The sequence below is a fragment of the Cupressus sempervirens genome, chromosome 11 (assembly GCF_028749045.1).
Source record: "Cupressus sempervirens isolate cs-2001-9-10 chromosome 11, ASM2874904v1, whole genome shotgun sequence".
Taxonomy (NCBI): Eukaryota; Viridiplantae; Streptophyta; class Pinopsida; order Cupressales; family Cupressaceae; genus Cupressus; species Cupressus sempervirens.
Genome location: NC_143128.1, coordinates 570,809,115 through 570,833,589, shown reverse-complemented (window position 1 = coordinate 570,833,589; position 24,475 = coordinate 570,809,115).

Below are 24,475 nucleotides of genomic sequence, written 5' to 3'. Positions count from 1 at the left end.
TGGGTATTTTTATTCTAAATAAATAATAATTAATTAATTTTTGACTTTAGTATTCTTGGAATAAAAAGAAATCTCATGTCTCACCACCTTAACTAATTCAAAACTTTGCAAAATTTATTTTTTTATTTTTTTCTTTATAATAGAAGAAACATAGAATGTGATGCATCTTTTTTATTTTAAAAATGTTGTACCATTTGAAAGTTATAGTTGTTTTTCAAGTAGTGTGTCAGTCAGCACTTTATACATAGCTCCATTAGAAAATAAGTAATAATTACTTACTTAAATCATAATTTGACAAACCTTACATTTATGGAAAGATAAGAACATTCTTAAGAAACCCTTTTCATTTCATCAAATTTTGATGAAAAAAAGCTGTCAACTACATGTTTGAAGTAAAAATCACATAAAAATAAGCCAAAAACACTTTTTTTGGATTTTTTAAAGTTGACTGTATAGGTTTGGTATCAAAAAATATAGTAGACCTTTTAAAAATATTAATTATTTTCATTTAGTATCAGGGTGGGTGGGAAAAAAGTTGGAATAGATTTTTAAATGGTTGGGATATTTCAGATCTATAGATTTTTTTAGATCACCACTTTTTGGCACACCATGATCCTACACATACCCATATCCATCAATGAAACATTTTATTTTTTTATCATTGTTCTCCTCATTATTCAAAGTTATAGATTTGAAAAATTCATGTGAGACATTTAGATTGATAAATCTTCTACTACTCTTCATAAGAAAAAGCTCTAACAACATGTGACATGTTTCTTGAGCTCCAATGTCCATTTTTACCATGATTTCGATTAGAATCCATCTATATGCACGTGTAGCTAAATCATCAGGTTTTTCTATGCTTGAAAGATGCATCAACATCTCGTGGTATGTTTCAAAGCTCTTCTCAGATATTGATGGGTAATTTGCTATGTATTTAATGACTACATGTTTAGACAAAATAGATTGTCAATCTATATTTTCTCTCTATAATTATAATATGTGATGATTATATGAGTCCACTCTATCATCATTTCTTGTTGGCTTAATTTTTTTCAGCTATTTATATGTCTTTGTATACTTTAGATTTAGTAAGATTCAATGGCCAAGGAGCATGATATCTAATAACATTATAAAAAGGTGAATGATTAATTATTTCATTAAATAAATAATATCATGTACTATACAAATATAAAAAAAAATTAACTGTTACCTGCAAACCATTTTCCCTTGTTTTTTGTGTAGACATGCACCCTCACTACAAACTATGTGATGCTCAACACAGTTTAGTATTTTCTCATAGTCATTGTCAATATACATATTGGTAAGTTGTGTTGTAGTTTTGAAACACGGATATTGACCAAAATTTTCAAAGGCCTATAAGAAAATAAAGATATTTGACATATGTTCATCATATAAATATAGTTTTTAAAAAATATATTATAAAATAACAAGATATTTTACACAAATATAGTTTGAAAACACTTGTATATTTCTTTCATGTGGATCTTCTCTAGGATTCCATCCATGAATAATGCAATGAAAATATTTCTCAACTATTCTTTATTCCTCCTCATTTGACCAATAAATAATTTCCATATTGGGAGCACCATTGATCCATAAAAATCCATGCACATGTGGAGAACCTCTACGCTTCCATTCATACCTACACCAAAAATCTTTGACATCCATTCCATTTTCTAGAATTTCTTTTCTGAATATTGTATGTCTTAATTAGATGTGATGTGCAACTATATGAGGATAGTTGATAACATTTTGTTTTATCCAATTTTGATTTTTGTTGCATATTGGTTGGGCATGTTCCTAGCATGCGAGCATGCAGATTAAGCCCGTTCATATCTGCTACACTTAAGGTGAAAAATATTGTTGGAGTGCTAATTTGGTGAAGCATGTTTGTCAATTCTACATGACATTTAGTCCACTATGATCATGTTACCCTTAATGTTGTTATAAACCACATCAACTTATCATCTGAATAAGATTGTGGCATTAGTTCCATATGCTCACATATCTCATTAATAGTGACAGGCATGTCTTGGATATTTCTTTACACAAAAAGTGCAAATGAATTATGTGCTCAGTGTCTCATTATCATACTCATCATAAAATATCTAAGTGGTGGATGTTTACCAAACCTATTATCCCTATACCATAATAAATGCTTGACAAATTCATGTAGATGCACATGCCTCATTCGTGCTTCTAACCAATCACATCTTCCATCAAGGAATAGTGTTGGAAATGCCATGTCTAGTAAACCTGACATTGCATACTCATTGATAGGAGAATCACCAATACTGGGCCAATTAATCAATGTTGTTGTTTTTTCATTAGGGTTATTAACCCACAATTGAATTAATTCCATTTCACTTTGGGCATTTGATGGTTTTGAAGTCATTGATGTAGTGTGAACTATTGTGTTACCTTCATCAATCTCCAATATAGGGCTGACATATGTGACTTCATTGGTATCTAAGTCAAATTCCATTTGTACTATAGTTAATCTACTAAATATATTTTCATCTCTATTCCTTGGTAGGTTACCATTGAGGGAATATTCATCAATAATAACATTTGAATAAAATTTTTCATGCTCTATTTTATATTTCAGTGCTTTGTAGACATGATCTCTATTGATAGTAAAATTATAACATGTGTCACGTTGATTCCTTCTTCTCACAATAATAATGGGAAAATTTTGTATTGTGTGTGACAATATTTTTGAAGCCTGTTGTAAATTTTGAGGAAAACTTATTGTGCGCCCTTTGTATTTATATTGACCACCTCTTGCATGGGTCACTTACAATATTGGGCTTGCACATGCAATCAACATTTACTCTACTTGTGTCAATTTTGAAAAATCATTTTCTTGTGGCCCAACACCCATATTATTTGAAGATGAAAATATATGAATTCTTCTTTCTTGTCTACATCTATTGCATATAGGAGCTTCAGAACTTTGGGATACTTTGATTGCAATATATGATTCTTGACAGATGCAACACATCTTTGGGGTTCTAAAACTATCTAGTTGTGATCTAAAGTGCATTTGGAATCTTTTCAAATCAAATTGAACTGAACCATTAGAATTGTGTACATTGTTGACACTAAATTGAATGCCTAAATTTATCTACAATGAATTTCCATTTTGAGGTGTTTCTGGAACACAATCTATTGAGACTGAATTTTAATATTCATTATTGAACTAAATATTTCCATTCAAGAAAGGATAGGTAGTTTGATATGGTTGGGCATGATCCTCTTTTCTTTCTTGATCTGGAGAATTGGAGGTTTGTATAGGTGTCATTTGATGAACATTTCTTTGTAGACTTGTATCCTCACTATTCTCAACTTCCAAATGTTTTACTCTTTGATTTGCCTTTTTTTGAGCATATCATTCTCTATCATCTTGATTTTGCTTTATATTTTTCTTTTCTACCTAAGAGTCTATTTTTTGTTCTATCCTTTATCTATGATAGTTTCTATGTTACTCTCTTTTCTATTCTCTTATATATAGTCTTCATTGCTCTTCTGATTTAAATTTTCATTTTGGACCACCCATAGCTGATATTGAAAAAATACAGTAACAAAAAAAAGTATATTTTGATATGGTTGATAAAAGAATGATTAAATATATATTTCTATATAAATAATGACTAAGTAATTCATCTATCTATTTTAATATATTTTGTGTATTTGTAGAATAGATGCTTACTTATCAAAGACACATTTACTTTTTAATTGATTAAGTAATACTTGTACAAAAATAGTGAGTAAAAATATAAAAATGCATTTACATAGATCTGGTGGGACAAACATTTTCAATAATTTATTTATTTGTAGTTTTTCGAAATACATGAATTCAAAGAAGCCTTGGCTACAATATCTACTTTTTCAAGTGATGTAAGAAATCATCACACAAGATTTGAGAATTGAACAATTTATTTAATTGCAGTTTTTGTAACTACACAAAGTCAAAGAACCGTATTAGAATATATACTTTTTCAAGTGATGTAAGAAATCATCATGTAATATTTGAGAATTACCTAAATCATAATGCTTATCATAAAGCATCTCTTTCACAAATGCTTCAATGCTTCCTATTTTGTAAGATGCTTTTCAGATGAAGGATGTCATTTCTTTGGATATGTTGATATCAGTATCATCAACATCATGTATATGTAGTGTTAGGTTCTCAATATAATTTATCATCTCTATGAAATGGCCACAAATGTTTTTCATTACATTTTCAATGGGGTTTTTCTATGTACCCATTTGAACTTATGGAAATCGTAGGACTCAATGGAGGTGGCCCATTTATGGTGTCTTTTGTATTTGCTATTTATATGACACTATTTTTTTTCATTGTAGCACAAGTCCATTGTATATCTAACCTATGAATATAATTGAAATTTATATCATGTATATTGTCAACTTTATAATTCAAATCTACTATGTATCAAATGGATATACAATACAATGTAAGAAATTTATTTATTAAAATAATAACTAAAAATATTATTGAAGAAAGAGAATTGATATAAAGTACCTAGATTAATGAACTTTGAAGGAGTGAAATGAGTTGTATGAGGAGTATATTAGAATAAAATATTTATATTAAATTAAAAAATAAAAAAAATAAAAAAAATTAAAAAATTAATGATTAATTTTTAAAATAGTATAGTTTATGAAATCCTAAACCATTTAAAATAAAGATAAGTATTAGCAAACTAAATATAATATATTACAAGTTTGTTCTAAAGTACAAATTAAAATTAATCTTAAATTATTTTTTATGTATATCTTATATGAGTAAAAATTAGTTTTCAATTAATCAGTATAAAAAGCTTTGAAAAGATAATACCTAATGATTAAAAAATTAGCATTTTTTATAGTAATTTAAAACAAAAAAATAGAAAAATCACAAAAACATAAATTTAATATGGCAAAAAAATATATATATCTAAAATAGCACTAAAGTAGTTTTTTTAGAAAAAAATTTCAAGGAAAAAAATCCAAATGATTAAATTTTAGAATATTATAATTTATGAAATCCTAAACCATTCAAGATAATAGATACTAAATAAAGCTAAGTAAAAGCAAAGTAAATATAATATATTAATTTTTTTTTCTAAAGTAAAAATCTTAAATTTATTTTGTATCTATACCTTATATGAGTAAAAATTAGTTTTTAATTAATAATTAAAAAAGATAACTTTGAAAAGATAACGTGTAATGATTAAAAAATTATATCATTAAAAAAAAAAATTTAAAATAGAAAAACCATAAAAACATAAATCTAACATGGGCAAAAAATCTGCAACTAAAGATACCACCGAAGCTATTTTTTTTGGAAAAAAATTGGGGAAAACAAAGCTAGAAGTTCTTTTCCTTTTTTAAAAGATGTTTTATGAAAAATTCTTGTATGCAAGGTTTGTAAACATATAAATACAGTATAACAACTGTTGAGCGATTATCAGAATACTTTTCACTTTTGAAGATGTTTAAAATTTGAAATCTAAAAAAACTACATAAGCAAGGATATAAACTAATTTAAGTGAATTCAAATTGGTATTTGTAGAGAATGATGGCAAAATTGATTTAAGCACACAATCCATATTCTCAAAATTTTTGCTTTGAATTTTATTTGGGAGAAGAAATGCAAGTGAAGGGACCTTTAGGTGTTGTTTTAGAAGGGTTTATGAGGAAAGTGAATGGAGAGATTTATGACTCTCTTCAAGCTCATGCTCAAGCCAACAATGGCCAAGCACTAGTTTTAGTGCATGCCCATCAACATTCTTGTAAAAAGCTTCACATGTTTTAGAAACAATTTCATAATATAATAAATTAGAAAATCAATGAATACAATAAAGAATTTTATGTTATATATATTTATAATAGAGCAAAAAAGAAAATAACTAGATGATTTGATTGTTGAAAGAAACTACTATAAAATGATACATTCAAACAAAACTTATTTAGAATAATAAAAAGAAAATACAAATTCACTAACTTGTGTTGTGCTTGGTTTTTGTGAGGCTATTGTGTGTGTGAAGAGTTAATGGTAGATTTACCATTTATAGGATTTTTTCTATAATGATGTCTCTAATTTTATGGAAAAATGATGACACACTACAAGTAGTTGAAAGGTCAAAATGGAGAACTATTGTTGCCAGCCAGAAGTATTTAATTTCAAACTGTATTTGTAGTTGAAAAATAATGACAAACTGCAAGTCTTTGAAGGGTTAAAATGGAGAACTACAATTGTTAGCCTAAAGTAATATATGTCAAAATGTAGTCGTCAGCAAGTATTTATTTTCAAAGAAAGATCAATAGAAACTATCAAATTGTAGTTGGTATTTATCATAGAACAAGATCAATGGAAAAGTCAAACTGTAGTTGTCAGCAAGTATTTATCATCAAAGAAAGATCATTGGAAACAATCAAACTATAGTTGGCATTTATTGCAAAACAAGATCAATGGAAAAGTCAAACTATAGTTGTCATGAACAAGTATTTATCACCAAATAACCATGGACACAAAAAATTTCATGAACAATCTTCTAATGTAGGATGTCTATTGGTGTAATGAACACACTATAGTTCCATATGATATTAAAGAAAAATAAAGAGAATGATTAATAGAATAAAATAAAAATTTATTTAAGTATTGATATATAGGAAAATATTTCATATCTTTTTAGTAGATTAAATCCTAATGATATAAATATAGCTTGAATTTTGTTAACATAAAAATATAAGGACTAAAATTAATATAAATATAAATATGAATCTTTGGGTGTTTATTCATTTTGTATGATTTGATTGTTGATTTTTATGATATAGAGAACCATTTAAAGATTTGAAAATTTACCAATCAAATTAGGTATTTAAATAATAAAAAATAACATACAAGAATTTGCATGACAATAAAGAAAGTTTAGTTTTAGAAGGGGAAGTATAAGAAGGAGAAATAGAGAATGTCAACAATTTACAAGTTCTTAATCCACTAGGAAATAATATACTAAAACCATTCCAAACTCTATAGGGAATCGATCTCCCAATTTAGGAATTGTGAACTTATGGAAATTCTTCAAAATCTTGACTCTTATTTGAACCTATGATTGATTTTTCTCTAAGGACTTCTTTGTGAAGAAAGGAAAAATTTTAAATGCTAAAGTAATAGTCATTTCTTCTAATAAGCTTGAGAGAATGAATCAATAACACTCTCGAACTACACATTATTGGAGCATCTCAATCTCTCTCATTAAGACTTTGAAGGTTTGATAATCCATACACATGGGTTGTTTCAAAAGATGAAATTTGTTTATGTTTTATTCATTTTTTTCTTAGGAGAGAATGTTTTTGAAGTAGTTGATAGCAACGAAAAAGATGGGGGACTGACCCTCGAGTACAAAAAGGTTGAGAATTCAGTCAGAGGTTACCTCCCAATTGTCTAACCTATACCAACTTGGAACATCAAAAATCATAATATTTTAAGAGTTGGATGGTCCATAGTTCTTAAACTACTATGCATAAGAAACTGAATAATAAACTATTAGCATTTAAAGACATCATTGCTATTGGTCCACTTAATCAACATATTCCAAAAAACACCATGGGGTGTAAATTTTAGAGACATAATCATTGAAAAAAAAAAAACAACAAAACTTGGGCTAGATGTCATCTTCCTTCTCCTAGTTACCATTCTTTCTTCTTAGAAGCTTCCCCCACTACATCCTCCTCGTCCACTTTCACTGGTTTGTCCAGGATGTTTTTTAGCTAATCCTCGACCAAGAAACCATATATGAATTAGGTCGTCTCAGTTGTCTTTCCTAGGTCCTACTCTTGTTTGTTAGCCTATAGGAAGTAGAGTGTAGTGGAAATGGAGTGCATAACCTTGGTGGAGAATGTTGGCGCTCAAAATTGTAGCCCAAATTTTCAGCAATTTTGAGAATTCGAGCCCTTCTAAATACCCATAAAAGAGATTGTACTCGATTTCTAGTCTGAGGCCTAAGTGGTGTTTTATGTTTCTAACACCCTTCATATAGCTTATCCTTATGTTCTGTAATGATAAACTATCATTCTGAGTCATTTGGTGAAGTCCTAATTTGAGCAAATGTCAACTTTGCATTTTCACCCAAGTGTCAAATAGAAATAGGAGGCCTTGTTTGAATTTGAATATCTTGCACCCAAAAATATTTTGTGATTTTAAACTTTGGGAATATCTAGTGTCCATACTCAAGAACCTATGTTTTAGATTTTGAGTTGTTTTGAGTTCATTTGATTAGGTTTTGTATCCCTCAAAGTTGGTTAGTTACTATTTCATGCTTTTGTGTAATTGTGAAAATTTTTGAAGGCCCTGTTTTATGAGTTATAACTTTGACCCAGATGATCCAAATGCTAAAATTCCTTTTGTGTTGCATTATAGACATTAAAGATTTGTTATGTTTCAAGTTTCAGCTAATTATGAATCAATTTAATCAGTTTTCAAACAAGATTCCAAATATAATTTCTACCATTTTAATGGTGTTAGTACATTTAGATTTGTCAGAACCATTGTTTGTGATGTCATAACTCCTAATCCGTAATAGGTGAGATCAAATGGATTATACCCCTATTTTGTCCTCCAAAAATGCTCTAAGTTTGCTAGTTTGCAAGTCGAGATAAATCCATTTGCATAATTTTCTATATCAATTCTGTTTGCCAAAATCACTTTTCTGCCATTGTTTCAATCTGTAAAATCCAAGTAGCCCACTTTGATTGATTTCCATTTGCACCTAGTTATTCATCATGAACCCAAATTATAATCATCTCATGAAAGAGAACCAACATCCCAATTTTTCTCTCCCAAAGTATTAGTTTGCCTAGTTTTCAAAGCCAAATCTGAACCTAATTTGTTTTTTTTTCTAACGTGTTTACTTGCAAGTAATTCTTAGAAGGCAACTTTGATGGTCAATATCTTTTGACCCTAAATTCGTCATGAGATGAGGTTCAAAAAAGTGCAAGATTGCAAAATAGAGAATCCATATGTTCAATCTCAGGGCCTAGTTAGGTGTTTGGATTAGTTTTTAAGGCCAGTAAATGGACCTCCTGGCGCAAAATTCGTTAGTTGGAAAAAAATGAAAAATGAGTTTTAAAAATTATTTAATACTCGAATTGGATTCCAGTCAGTCTAAGAAGGTTGGTGGATTAGTTTGAAGGTTCATTTGACTAAAAATGATTTTTTTTTTTAGCCACACCCACTTTAGGGTTTGACTGATTCCATTAGATCAAGGTTATCTTACTAGGTCCTAAATGTTTGCAATTATCAAATCTCTTAGTGTGCTTGTATTTTCATTTGAGGTCAAAAGGGCATGGGAAATGTATAGACTGAATGATTTTGTCTCTGTTTAAGATTGTGAGCAAGACATTACAGGCTCATCTAAGTCATGTTGATGATAGTGTTAGAGATGGATGCAACTCCAAGGAAGATAAGGTGCTAAAGCCTTAGATGGATGGTATGTGAAGATGCTAGACGCCAAGTAGAACACACATAAATGAAAAGGAGATTCTAGTGAAACAAGTCAAGGCATCATAAGAAAGACACCACATGTTCTGAAAAGAAAGCCACCAAGGATGGAATTCATACGAAGAAGCATGAAGTCCCACATTGGTTTCTTTCTCAATAGATAGCTTGGTTAAGCAAAGGAGTAGTCGAAAAATCAAAGGCGAGCTACTGGAGTCAATTCATAGCTTAAAAGCCACAGTCTAGCAGATATAAAATGAAGCCACTCCATACCCACGAAAGAAGACTAAGAGGTAACATATCCACGCATATCTAGAGCATAAACTGCAGATTTTAATAGGTGTCTCATGCATTGAGGAGCACACAAAGAATAGTGTAGTAAACCATTAAGAAGTCAATTGAAAAGTAAAGCTCCAAGTGTGAGAAGAGGGAGAATAGCATAGAAAAATATGAGAACTCACACAAAGCAAAAACCAAATGATCCACACTAAGATAGCAGAGCAACTCGATCCCCTGGCACATAACAAGAAAAATCAACACAATGAGCAAGAGGCCAAGACATGTTAGAACAAAGCCCATGTAGATAGCAAGGAAAAGAGCCGCAACATGAAGCAAACAAGAAACTAAGAAAAGGGAGCCGCCAATCCACTAGTTAGAGCATACAAGGGGAACTAAAGTTTTGAAGTGCATGATTCTTCATCCACATTAAAGTCAAGAAGCTCACAGTCCATGCTCGCACAAGGAGCCTGCAAGCATTTAAAGTGCAGGGCAATGAATTCAAAGACAAGAGGGAGATTTTTGCAAGGAGAAGGGGATTTGTTTTATCCCACATACATTGTGATGGAGGCCCTTTTAGTTTTTAAATAGTATTGCACACGCAACATATGATGTCTAAGGATAGAAGGCTTTCGCAAGCTGCATGCTAGTGTGATGACCCCACCATCGAACTGACCTAGACGTGACAGTTGAAGGCTTTATAGATGCAAAATTTTAAGCAAATATACATGCAAAACAAGATGATGTTAACATGTAAAAAGTGACCAAAGAAGTCAAAACTTAGGCACTCACTACTTTGCTAGCTGGAAAACACTAGGTTTTTCAGCTAGTGATAGAGGGAGTCGCTGGAAATCCTCAAAATCTAGCAAGATAACAATGGGTCCCTGTAGCGATGACATGGAAAGAAAATGAGCTCAAAAGAAGGAGATTTTTCCATGTGTCTTGATCATGTGGTTGTCGCTACCTCACCAAATGAAAGATGCATGAGAATTACCATAGTGACATAGTGAGCTTTGATGTGGTGATGACATGTGGCAGTGGGTCCTGATAGAGCTGACGAGGTAGATGCAAGTTCTAACCAATCATGGAGCGGCATGTGGTGTTGGTCAAACTACTTTGACCCCAAATTTGAAGGGTGTGGGCAAACATAGGGATATGTTAGAAAATGGATTTTTCAAAATCATTTTAATAGTGCACGTTCAAAATTCTTTTTAAACTTAGAAAGGCCTATAATCTAAAGTTTTGACTTTAGAATTGATTTAAATTTTTGAAATTTTAAATTTTAGATTTGCAAGCCAAAGTTTCATAACAGAAGGGCAATTTTCAAATTGAGTTTTAATGGATTTCTGGTAGGCAAAATATGTGATATTATATATTGCCAAACGCATGAGAAGACAAACTTTCCAATTATGGAGTTCATTTTTGCACAGGTGCTCACTAGTTTGAGTTATAGCTAGAAACGTGAAATTTGGGGCCTTCTCAGTGGAATTGGTAAAACCTAAAAATCTAGTTAGAGGATCAGTAAAACATGGTAAGAATGTAGTTGGGGTAGAAATTAATCAAATTCACTCAATAAAAACTCAATTTTACTAGCATTTCATGAAGTTTTCAGATATTTTGATGACTCAACAAGTTTTCATCATTTTAACAAAGATATTTGTAAATCAATAATAGAAAAATGATGAAACCAAATCAGATCAGAATGGGAGAAGGGAGAGAGAAGTTGTTCAGTTGCAGAAGATTGAATTCCAAGTAGAGACATGTCAGGCATAGATCAGATCCAGGAATTCATCTTCTCCTATATCTTTCTATCTTTCTTCCATTGTAAGGGGTTGGCAGTTTTCTTTGGGTAATACCAGCAGGGTTCTAGTGTTTTACTATGAAACTATTTTCTTCAGTATATTCTCTCTTGTATGAATAGGATTAGGAAGGTTAATACAAATAGTTTAGATCTATTAGGTATTTCCATGTTTTCATTTTCATGCATATGACTATATTAATTTCAAGGAAATAATAAATGCAAAGAGTAGTAGATGATTGAGTTTCAACTTGAATCTTGTCTCCTTTATCAGCTAATTTTCAATGTTTTACAATCTTTGACATAGAGATTAGGTTGTAGTTGTAGTCCCTTAAGGTTGTATGTTATTTCTTTGTTGCTTATAACCCAAGAGGTTATGTAAATGCTTTAGGGAATCAACAGGGTTGCAAGTTTACTGATGGGGATATCATGTAAGAATGGGATTTAAATTGAGCATTGATTTTTATTTACAAGTTGAATAGATAGATCAGATATCTGAAGATACACATGTCTCAGATATCCATATGTATGTTTGTGATTCATGGATTTTCCCAATGGTTAAGGCACTAATCAGTTACAGGATCATTAGTTCTTATTGCTGCATATCGGAGGTTTTGTTGAAATCAACATTATTAATCAAACATGTTTTACCCTTTCATGTTGAAGAGCTAGAATAGTTTAACCCTCACGCAACTTATGAGATTCATAGATTTGCATTTAGCTACTATAGATCTGTGTCACTTCATGAGTTATTGGGAGATATAAGGGGTTTTCATCTATAGTAAATAGATTCAAGGATATGTTTTGCAATGGTACAATGTCAATTGAATCTGAGGTCTACCTACCTAGGTCTTGCAGAGCCTAAAGTAGAAGAAGGGTCAAGCCTTATAGTTGGCCTGATGTCTGAAGTGATTTGTTGAAGATGGGAGTTAGCTACCCCTAGATATGTCATATTCTCATTGGGATAATTCAAAACCCTCCAACATTTTCAAACACCAACAAAATGGTGACTCTGCTACGGAAACAGTATTGGATCAGAATGGTAGACAAACCTTGAGAATTTGAAAAGGAGATTCAATACAGTAGGAGAAGGGCATGAAAAATTTGCAATGGTAAGTTCTTTGATGTGTTTTTCCAAATTTTTTACTTAAATGTCATGCACCCCAGTTAAGTTTTATCCATTATAGTAGTATTTTCAAGGTTGAATATAGATTGTGTTTCTAATAGTGCTCATCTTCAATCATGACAGCCAGTTGTTGATTTCCAAATACTATTGTAATTCAGAGTCAAAATTGCTGAAAAAGGGTTTCTCTCTTTATAGTGTTTAAAAGTTTTGCAAATTCTACAAAGTGAAAATTTAGTTCAGATCTATCATGAAATAAATCAAATATTTTAAATCTTTCTCACAATTGTGAGTGGGAACTCTCTAAAGGATCTATGTACCAGTGTAGATCCATTATATAATTGTTTTCAAGATTTTTCTTTTGAAATAGGCAGATCTAAAAGTTGTGTTGAATTTTAAAACAAGAAGAGAGAGTATATGAATTTCTGACCAATAAGTTTTGAAGTGTTTTTTAATCTACTATCATAAGAATTTGAAATGATAAGAAATGAATCACAACTACGATTTAATTTAGCTCTCCTCATGGAGATGGCAACTCTACAAAGGATTTGGTCAGTGGTCTGAGGAGTTGAGATTAGCACCAATCCAATCAGTAGATCAATGTTTTCATGTAGCAACACTAAAGGTATTTTATATTTTCATGTGATTCATGTTCCATGAAAGTAAAGTATATGTGTGTGTTCTCTATCAAGTGAAGTTTTAGCACTAAGAAGAGGAGAATGGTTTTAAGGTTTTATACACTTCATTAGATCAAGTTTTCAGAAAATGTTGTTTTAAAGTTGTGAAGTGTATTTGAAGAAATTTATTTGGTAGAGAGTTGTGTAAGCCTGCTGCAAGTTACAAATCAGAAATTATTATGGGTGAATGAGTTTCATATTTTGAAGAATGTTGAGTTTCCTTTCACCTAGTATGCAGCTGGTCAGTAAAATTCCTAGATCTATTTCTAACAAGAGATATATGCCATTAAATTTTGATGGTATTCATGGTTTTTTGAATTTCATTCCTAATGATGTTAGAAATAAATTGCCTAAATTTAATGGAAACCATAGTGTTTCAGCTAGTCATCATATTGAGTTGTTTAGTGATTTGATGAGTGACTATGAGATTGCTCATGAGGATGTTCACATGAAACTACTTGTTCAAACCTTAGAATGTGATGCTAGAGACTACTTTTCTTTTCTACTAGTGTGTTTTATTTCATCTTGGGGTGAGTTGCATTCAACCTTCATGGAGCAATTTGGAGAAAGGGTAAGCATATCTGATTCTTATGATAAGTTCTTGAGGATTCACATTGAGTATGATGAACTTATTCCTCAATTTAACATCAAATTTGCAAAAGCTTTAAATGAGATCCCTGAGAGTTATAGACTTGATGATCAAATGTGTTTAGCTATTTACTTCGATGCATTTGACAAGAAAATGAATTATCTACTAAGGGATAAAGAACCACAGACATTATATCAGGCTTTTTTGACTGCTAGAGATATTGAGAATAATTTGAAGTACAGATTGACTAGAGGTCATTTTGCGTTGAATGATTGTTGATATAATGTGTTTGAAAGAAAGGATGAACGTAGTGTTGATTTTTGAGTTTCAAATCATAATGTCAACACCCCTACTATAGGTTTTAATCAGATTGAAAATTCAAATCAGACTGTGTTTGTAAGGAAAGTTAGTTCAGCTGCAAATGAAATTACACATATTCTTGATGCTACAATAGTAGGATATATTTCAAACTTTGATCAGGTTCAACATTATGGTGATTTTATGAATCAAGATTTACTTACAGTAGTAAGTTCTTCTTATGATAATTACATGTACGATGATGTAACTAACATTTCAAAGTTTGAAGTTCCTACACCTAGATCTTAGTCTTGGGCAAGAGAGGAGGCTAAAACTTATCTCTCTAATAATGAGTTTAATTTTTCTAATCTGAAATTTCATGGAGAGATAGCACAAGAAGAAGAATGTAAGTCACATTCATCTTAGCCACAATCTGAAGAACAAAATGCATATATTTCTAATGTTTCAGCAGTGGATTGTTATGTGGATTTTCTTGATCAACAAGATAGGCAAGAAATGAATTATCTTATTGAGAGGTTGCATTATGTTGAGAAAGTTATAAAGATAGAAGAGGAAAGATATACATCTCAATATGGGTATGAAGAAGCTAAAATTCATCTTTCATGTGATGACAATGAAGTTGTTGATTTGATGGATTATCAAGAGGCATCATATGAAGGAGATGATGAGAGTGGTTACTCGAATCACAGTGAAGAAAATGACACTATATGTTCACCTTCACATGAGTCTGATGCTGATTGGGAAGAAGAAAGCAATGATGGTAGTGAGCATTCATCTGAAGGTGAAGGTATGACTTCTTTTTCTAGATCTAAAAAGGACAGTGCATCTCATTTTTTGTGTCATACAAACCAATTAGCCAATGAAGAATTTAAGAGTGATTTGTCCTCAAGGTATGAAGATAAAGAAATGTTGAGTCCAGTTAATGTTAATGATTTTGAAGATTTCAGTAAAGGGTTGTCGTGTTTTAACATTAGACAATAAAGATCCTGCATGTAGTGAGGGGTTTAGGAATGATTCAAGGTCAGTTCGTAATAGTTATCCTAAACAAGATGATGAAGAGAGTATAATTATACACACTATATGTTTCGTAGAAGAAATAGAAAGAGATTCTTCATATAGTTCTAACTTTTATTCATATGCTAAAATTTTCCAAGAGGATAAAGTGGGTAGTGAATTTAAAGTATATGATAACACTTTATATGGTGAAGCCTGTGATGATGAGCAACCCATGTTTTGTCCAAATGTTGAAAGAGGATCCCTGCATGGAGTCATTAACCCATTATTTGAAGAAGACATGGAGGTTTTAGATTTAGCTGGGTTAGATGCAAATGGTGATACATTGTCATACTCCTGTAATAGATCAGAATATTGTTCTTCCATTTGTGATATTGAATCTCCTAATGATGTTGCATTTTATGATTTTGAAGATAACGTGTTTAATGATGTTTTCTTTGAAGAGAAACTGATACTCCATGGTAAGTTCTATGATGATTCAAATGAGGTAAAAGCCAACCAGCACTTCAATTATGAAAATACATCAGAAGGTTATGAAATGTTTTCAGATTTTGATGATGATGTTATGTGTGAATATAAATCTGATTGCTCATTTGAAATTCAGCTAGCAACACTTGAGGAAATGCAAAGTCAAGGTGAGTTAAAAATTCATGATATATATAACTCTCTCTATGAAGTTGAGAATGAGCACTTTGTGTTTCTGGTAGATAACATGCATGAATCAGTCACTAAGGATGAGTTTCAGTTTGATCTTGGCATTCATGAGCATGTGGGTTTTATCTTTCATAGTGAGCAAGAGGTTAAATTTATGCCAATTTTTTACATGCACTATGGAATTAAGGGTGATAATTTTGTTTCTCCAAGTGTTTCGTTTCATGATGTGTATCTAATTGGTGAAACTAATATAAGTAGTAATTTCAGTTTAGCTCTTGAGGAAAGGAATGAAAATCAAGTATACGACAGAGGTAAATAATTTTTCTGAAGTTTGGTGGCCCGAGGTCATCATGTGTACATAGTAGTTGAATAGTTTCTCATTTTCAATAAAGTTGTTTGAGAGAGTTTTTGAAGTTAGGTGTGTGGTTTGCTTGTCCTAGAGATTTCAAATATTGCCATGCCTACAAGGGGTATGCATCCCCAGACAAAGTGATTATTGAAACTCAAAATTATAGCCCAAATTTTGAGCAATTTTGAGAATCCGAGCCCTTCTAAATGCCCATAAATGAGATTGTACTTGATTGTCAGTTTGAGGCCTAAGTGGTGTTTTATGTTTCTAAAACCCTTCATCTAGCTTATCCTTATGTTCTGTAATGATAAAATGTCATTCCAAGTCATTTGACAGAGACCTAATTTGAGCAAATGTCAATTCTGCATTTTCACCCTAGTGTCAAATAGCGATAGGAGGCCTTGTTTGCATTTGAATATCTTGCACCAATAAATTTTTTGTGATTTTTAACTTTGGGAATATCTAGTGTCCATACCTGAGAACCTATTTTTCAAATTTCTAGTCATTTCGAGTTCATTTGATTAGGTTTTGAATCCCTCAAAGTTGATCAGTTATTGTTTCATGCTTTTGTGTAATTGTGAAAATTTTGGAAGGCCCTGTTTGATGAGTTATAACTTTGACCTAGTTGACCCAAATGCTAAAATTTCTTTTGTGTTTCATTATAAAATGTCAAAGACTTGTTATGTTTCAAGTTTCAGCTAATGATGAATCAGTTTAATCAATTTTCAAACATGATTGCAAATGCAATTTCTATCTTTTTACTGGTGTCAGTACATGTAGATTTTATTAATGCGATCAGATTTCCACAATCCATCATAGTTATGTAAATCAGTTTTTGGATTAGATTGTGTGGAGATTTTTACCATCAATGTTTCGAATCACACTACGTGATCCATGATCAGGATGAGAGAGCAAGAGATGTCAAATAAAGTCTTGCTCTCTCATTGACATCTTTTTCACTTTATTTGACATCTCTTGCTCTCTCATCCTAATGATGGATCACGTAGTGTGATTCGAAATGTTGATGGTAAAAATCTCCACTCAATCTAATCCAAAAATTGATTTACATAACATGTAGATTTGTTAGAACCCTTGTTCATGATGTCATAACAACTAATCCATGATAGGTGAGATCAAATGGATTGTACCTCTGTGTTGTCCTCCGAAAATACTCAAAGCATGTTAGTTTGCATGTCATTATGAATCTATTTGCATACTTTTATAGGTCAATTCTGTTAGCCAAAATCACTTTTCTACCATTGTTTCAATCTGTAAAATTCAAGTAGCCCACTTTTACTAATTTTCATTTGCGCCCAGTTATTCATCATGAGCCTAAATCCTAGATTCATACTCACCTGATGACAGAGAACCAACATCCCAATTTTCATCTCCCCAAGTGTCAGTTTGCCTAGTTTTCAAAGCCAAATGTGAACCCAATTTGTTGTTTTCTGATGTGTTTACTTGCAGGTAATTCTGAGAACGTCACTTTGATGGTCAATATCTTTTGACCAAAAAGTTTTCATGAGACCAGGTTCGACAAGGTGCAAGATTGAGAAATATAGAATCAGTGTGTTCAATCTCAAGGCCTGGTCAGGTGATTTGATCAGTTTTTAAGGCCAGTTAACGGAGCTCCTGGTGCAAAAGTTGTCAGTTGGCAAAAAATGTAAAATGAGTTTTAAAAATAAGTTAATACTTGAATTGGAATCTAGTCAGTCTGATAAGGTCGGTGCATTAGTTTGAACATATGGTTTTTTGGAAACAAATTTTTTTTTAGCCAGATCCACTTTAGGGTCTGACTAATTCCATTAGATCAATTTAGTACCATGGATATCAAGGTTATCTTACTGGGTCCTAAATGTTTGCAATTATCAAATCTCTTAGTGTGCTTGTATTTTCATTTGAGGTCAAAAGGGCATGTGAAATGTATAGAGTGAATGCTTCTATCTTTGTGTAAGATTGTGAGGAAGATATCATAGGCTCATCTCAGTCATGTTGATGATAGTGTTAGAGATGGATACAACTCCAAGGAAGATAAGGTGCTGAAGCCTCAGATGGATGGTATGTGAAGATGCTAGATGCCAAGCAGAACATGCATAAATGAAAAGGAGATTCCAATGAAACAATTCAAGGCATCATAAGAAAGACATCACATGTTTTGAAAAGAAAACCGCTAAGGGGGGGATTCATACCAAGAAGCATGAAGTCCCACATAGGTTTCTTTCTCAACAGACAACTTGGTTAAGCAAAGGAGTAGTCGGCAAATCAAAGGGGAGCTATTGGAGCCAATTCATAGACTACAAGTAGTAGATATAAAATAAAGCCACTCCATACCCACGAAAGCAAACTAAGAGGTAACATATCCATGCATGTCTAGAGCACAAACTGAGGATTTTAATAGGTGTCTCATGCATTGAGGAGCACACAAAGAATAGGGTAGTAAACCATTAAGAAGCCAACTCATTAAAAAGAACCCACATAATGGAAATAATCCACAGTCAATTGAAAAGTAAAGCTCCAAGTGTTAGAAGAGGGAGAATAACATAGAATAAATGTGAGAACTCATGCAAAGCAAAAACCAAATGATCCACACTAAGATAGAAGAGCATCTCGATCCCTTGGTAGATAACTAGAATAGTCAACACAATGAGAAAGAGGCCAAGGCATGTTAGAATAGAGCCCATGTAGATAGTAAGGAAAAGAACCACAACATGAAACAAACAAGCAACTAAGAAAAGGGAGACGCCAATCTGCTAGTTAGAGCATACAAGGGGAACTGAAATTTTGAAGTTAATCATTTTGCATGCATGTTAAAGTCAAGAAGCTCACAGCCCATGCTAACACAAGGAGCTCGCAAGCATTTAAAGTGTAAGGCAGTGAATGCAAAGACAAGAAGGAGACATTTGTAGGGAGAAGGGGATTTGTTTTATCCCACATACATTGCGATGGAGGTCCTTTTAGATTTTTAAATAGTATTGTGCATGCAACATGTGATGTCTAAGGACAGAAGGCATTTGCAAGTTGCATGCTAGTGTGGTGACCCCACCATCAACTTGACCTGGACGTGATAGTTGGAGGCTTTCCAGATGCAAAATTTTAAGCAAATATACATGCAAAACAAGGTGATGTCAACATGAATAAAGCGATCAGAGAAGTCAAAAATCTGACACTCACTACTTCACTAGCCAAAAAATCCCATGTTTTCTAGCTAGTGACATAGCGAGTTGCCAAAAAACCTCAAAATCTTGCAAGATAGCGATGGGTCCCTATAGCAATGACACGGCAAGCAAATGAGCTCATAAGAAGGAGATTTCCCCATCTGTCCTAATCGTCTGGTCATCGCTACATTGCCAAACAGAAGATGCAAAAGAATTACCATAGCAGCATGGCAAGCTTTGATGTGGTGATGACACATGGAAGTGGGTCCCAATGGTGCTTACGAGGTAGATGCAAGTTTTGACCAATCATGGAGCAACATGTGGCATTGGTCAAAACAATTTGACCCTGAATTTGACAAGTATGGGTAGACATAAGGATATGTTAGAAAATCCTTTTTTGAAAATCATTTTAATAGTGCATGTTCATAATTCATTTTAAACTTAGAAAGGCCTATAATCTAAAGTTTTGACTTTAGAATTGATTTAAATTTTTGAAAATTTAAATTTCAGTCTTGCAAGCCAGAGTTTCATAACAGAAGGGAAATTTTCAAACTAATTTTTAATGGGCTTCTAGAAGGAAAAATATGTGATATTATATATCATTTGAATCGTGAGAAGACAAGCTTTCCAATTATGGAGTTCATTTTTGCACAAGTGCCCACTAGTTTGAGTTATAGCCAAAACCATGAAATGTGCGACCTTCTCAGTGGAACTAGTAAAAACTTAAAATCCAGTTAGAGGATTAGTAAAACATGGTAAGAATGCAGTTGGGGTCAAAATTAATCAAATTCACTCAGTAAAAACTCAATTTTACTAGAATTTCATGAAGTTTTTAGATATTTTGATGACTCAACAAGTTTTCATCATTTCAAAAAAGATATTTGTGAATCAGTAACAAAAAAATGATGAAACCAAATCATGTTAGAATGGGAGAAGGGAGAGAGAAGTTGTTCAGTCTTAGAAGATTGAATTCTAAGTAGAAACATGTCAGGCATATATCAAATCTAGGAATTCATCTTCTCCTATATCTTTCTATCTTTCTTTCATTGTAAGGGGTTGGCAGTTTGCTTTGGGTAATACTAGCAGGGTTCCAATGTTTTACTGTGAAGAACAACATTAGGAAGGTTAACACAGATAGTTCAGATCTATTATGTATTTCTATGTTTTCATTTTCAAGCATATGACTGTATTAATTTGAAGGAAATAAATGCAAAGAGTAGCAGATGATTGAGTTTCATCTTGAATCTAGTCTCCTTTATTAGCTAATTTTCAATGTTTTACAATCATTTACATAGAGCTTAGGTTGTAGTTCTAGTCCCTTAAGGCTGTATGTTATTTCATTGTTGCTTATAACCCAAGAGGTTATGTAAATGCTTTAAGGAATCAATAGGGTTGCAAGTTTATTGATGGGGATATCATGTAAGAATGGGATTCAAATTGAGCATTGATGTCTATTTACAAGTTAAATAGATAGATCAAATATCTGAAGATACACACATGTCTTAGATATTCATATGTATGTTTTTGATTCATGGATTTGCCCAATAGTTAAGCTACTGATCAATTACAGGATCATTAGGTCTTATTGTTGCATATCTGAGGTTTTGTTGAAATCAACATTATTAATCAAACGTGTTTTACCCTTTGATGTTGAAGAGCTAGAATAGTTTAACCCTTACTCAGCTTATGAGGTTCATAGATTTACATTTAGCTACTGTAGAGTTGTGTCACTTCATGAGTTATTGGGAGATATAAGGGGTTTTCATCTACAGTAAATAGATTAAGGGATTTTTTTTTTACTAGTATGATATCAATTGAATTTGAGGTCTACCCACCTAGGTCTTGTAGAGCCTGATGTAGAATAAGGGTCAAGCCTTATAGTTGGCCCGATGTCTGAAGTGATTGTTGAAGATGGAAGTTAGTTGCCCCTAGATATGTCATATTCTCATTGGGATAATTGAAAACCCTCTAGCATTTTGAAATAGCAAAAGAGAACTCAACCAGGGTTTTGAATTTGTGGTAGATACCAGTATGGTTATCCACTAGGTCCCTCATGGACTTCTGAAGCCTCTCCATGCACATCTTGGTGTGGCTATGTTTTTCTTTCTTCCTAGTAACCTTGGGGTTATCCTTCCTATGATAAGTGATGTCTTCCATTCCACTACAAGCCAGGATAGCTTCTAGGGTAATAGAGACATAGGTGTTGGAAATATAAGAGAAGTAACTGAGAGGGGAGGGGTGAATCATTTACCACTAAAATAAATCCCATATCCCTTAGATTTCAGTACAAAATAAACTCTAAAAATTAAACTCTGTCGGTGCTTGACAAATATAGAAAAATATTGTAACTCAATAAAGACTAAAAATGCTCGACAAAAACTTAACATAAAAATCTAAAGATGTTATTTGTAATTATGTTAATTTAACTTAGTTGTAAACACATAATAGAAATATCATGAACACATTTGACACCAAGATTTAACGTGGAAACCCAGTTTGGGATAAAACACCAATTCTAACTAGTTACTAATTTTCACTCTTCTAAAGTGATCCCTATTAGGAGCCAACCCTATTAAAGGTTAGAAAGCACACTGTTAGGTGTGACCCTATTGGGAGTGGCCTTATTAGAGGTATTAGGACAATTTAAAAGAAATTTCACCTTGTTAGAGGATTTACAAATAGCTATTAAGCCAACTCTGTTAAGAGATTTAGATCATTACTACAATGGTTAGAGAGTAACAATGACATGACCTAATTTGGATGCAATTGAATTGCTGATTACAGATCTCAATTCTAGCTTTAATACTTGATCCTTCTTGATAGAAAACATCTTTTAATCTCATTAAGGATATTCTTCTTATCCGTCTGGTTTCTTTCCTCTTAGCATCATCACATCTTCAATGCTCTTCCATGCATTCACACTTTCTAATCCTCAACTTGACCTTATATTTATATCTTTCATATTGTCAAGTTAGCTATAATACAAATTGGAATTAATATTCATTTCCTCAGTCGGCTAGAACCAACAGATAAATAGATTAAACTCAACATGCCAAAACAAGAAAATCCTTTGTTAGCTGACCTTGCTTGGTAGACACTAACTTACATGATTATCCTATTTTAACCAAGTGAACTCAGTCAACACTACATATTTAAAAAGTTCCTTCGGTAATTGAGTGAGCTCAGTTAACATTGGTTCCATCCAACATTTCCTTTATCAACTGAGTGAGCTTAGTTGACACTCATCTTCTACATACTTTCCCTTGGTGCTCGAGCGAAGTTGGTAGCTACTAACTTCTAAACTAGGTAAATTGTGGAATGCTCAATAGTCATAGAAAGCTATCTTCAATGCCCAAGTGATCTCAGCATACACTGACTAGTGATGATATGAAATTTTGTGTAACATCAAAGACAATACATAATTAATCAATTGTTTCAACAATCTCCCTCTTTGGAATTGATGGCAACACAACATTTCATAGCATAAAGAAATTTTTAGAGTAAGGAACAAAGTAAGGAACATATCCTTAGTTTCATTCTAATTCTCATCCATGAGAACTCCCTTTATCAGTGTGAACTCTTCCATCCTTCAATTTCTCCCTCTATCAAAAAAATTATATTTGCTAGAACTTCTTCTTCTGATAGAAAACTCTGCTTTTGATATAAAACCAAGTTCATTCTCCCTCTTTGACATCTCTTTCTCCTTACAAAATTTGTATGAGATATGAAAGAAAAATTCTCCCTCTCTAACATCTCATGCCAAAGATAATAATTAATGAATATTAATGTACCACAAGTACTAAAACATTTGCAATATGCCCTTGTCAATACTACACCAACTAATTGATCTTCAACATGTGTTGGTCGATACATTACTAAACTTCATTTAGTGAGCTTTAGATATGGGAATGACCCCTATCTTACCTCTTAGATATAGAAATTCATCCTTAGGTAATGGCTTGGTGAATATGTTTGTAATTTGTTCTTTTGTATTCACATATTCCAAGCTTACTTCTTAATCTTATACCAATTCTCTAGAGAAATGATATTTTATAGCAACATGTTTCATTTTGTTATGCATCACTAGATTCTTTTATATATTGATTGCACTAGTGTTATCATAGTATATAACTATTGGATCCTTGATCTCTATGTTTATACCTACTAATAGTTGTTTGAACCGAAAAATATTCGAACAATTGACTACTACTATCACATATTCTGCCTCTACTATGGACTAAGAGATAAAATTTTCTTTCTTGCTTGTCCAAGACACTCATCTTTTACCAAGAAAGAATGCTCCACCTCTGGTTCTTTTTCTATCATCAATACTTCCTTCCCAATCAACATCTATGAGTACTTTTAAATCCAAATTGCCTCCCATTTTGTACCATAAACCATATTCTTTAGTATCTTTTATATATCTCATGATTCTTTTAGCTTCCATCTGTGATTTTCTTTGGGATTTGTTGAGAATCTTGCCATCATATCGAGTGCTAATGCAATATTAGGTCATGTATGTACTACATACTATAATTTTCCAATCATTGATATGTATGTGGTCTAATATACCTCTTTGAAGTCATAATTTTTGGAAAGCTTATGACCATTAGACATAGGGTTTCCAACTAGTCTTGAATCTTCCATTCCAATTTTTTTAGCATCTCCTTGATATAGTTAGATTAAGTAATGTAGATACCATCTTTCTTCTATTGAATTTGCAATCCAACAATTTTTTTTATCTCTCCAAACATAGATATCTCAAATTCTTTACTCATTTCTTCTAAAAACACCTTGGACAAGTCATCATTTCCTATGAATAAAGTATCATCAACAAATATTTCTGCCAAAACAATTCTTTTGTCTGGTCCTTCTTTGATATATAGACTACTGTTATCAATTGTTCTTTGAAATCCAATCTATATCAAGTAGTTATGAAGCCTTTCATACCAAGCTCTAGGAGCTTTCTTGAGACCATATAATGCCTTGTGTA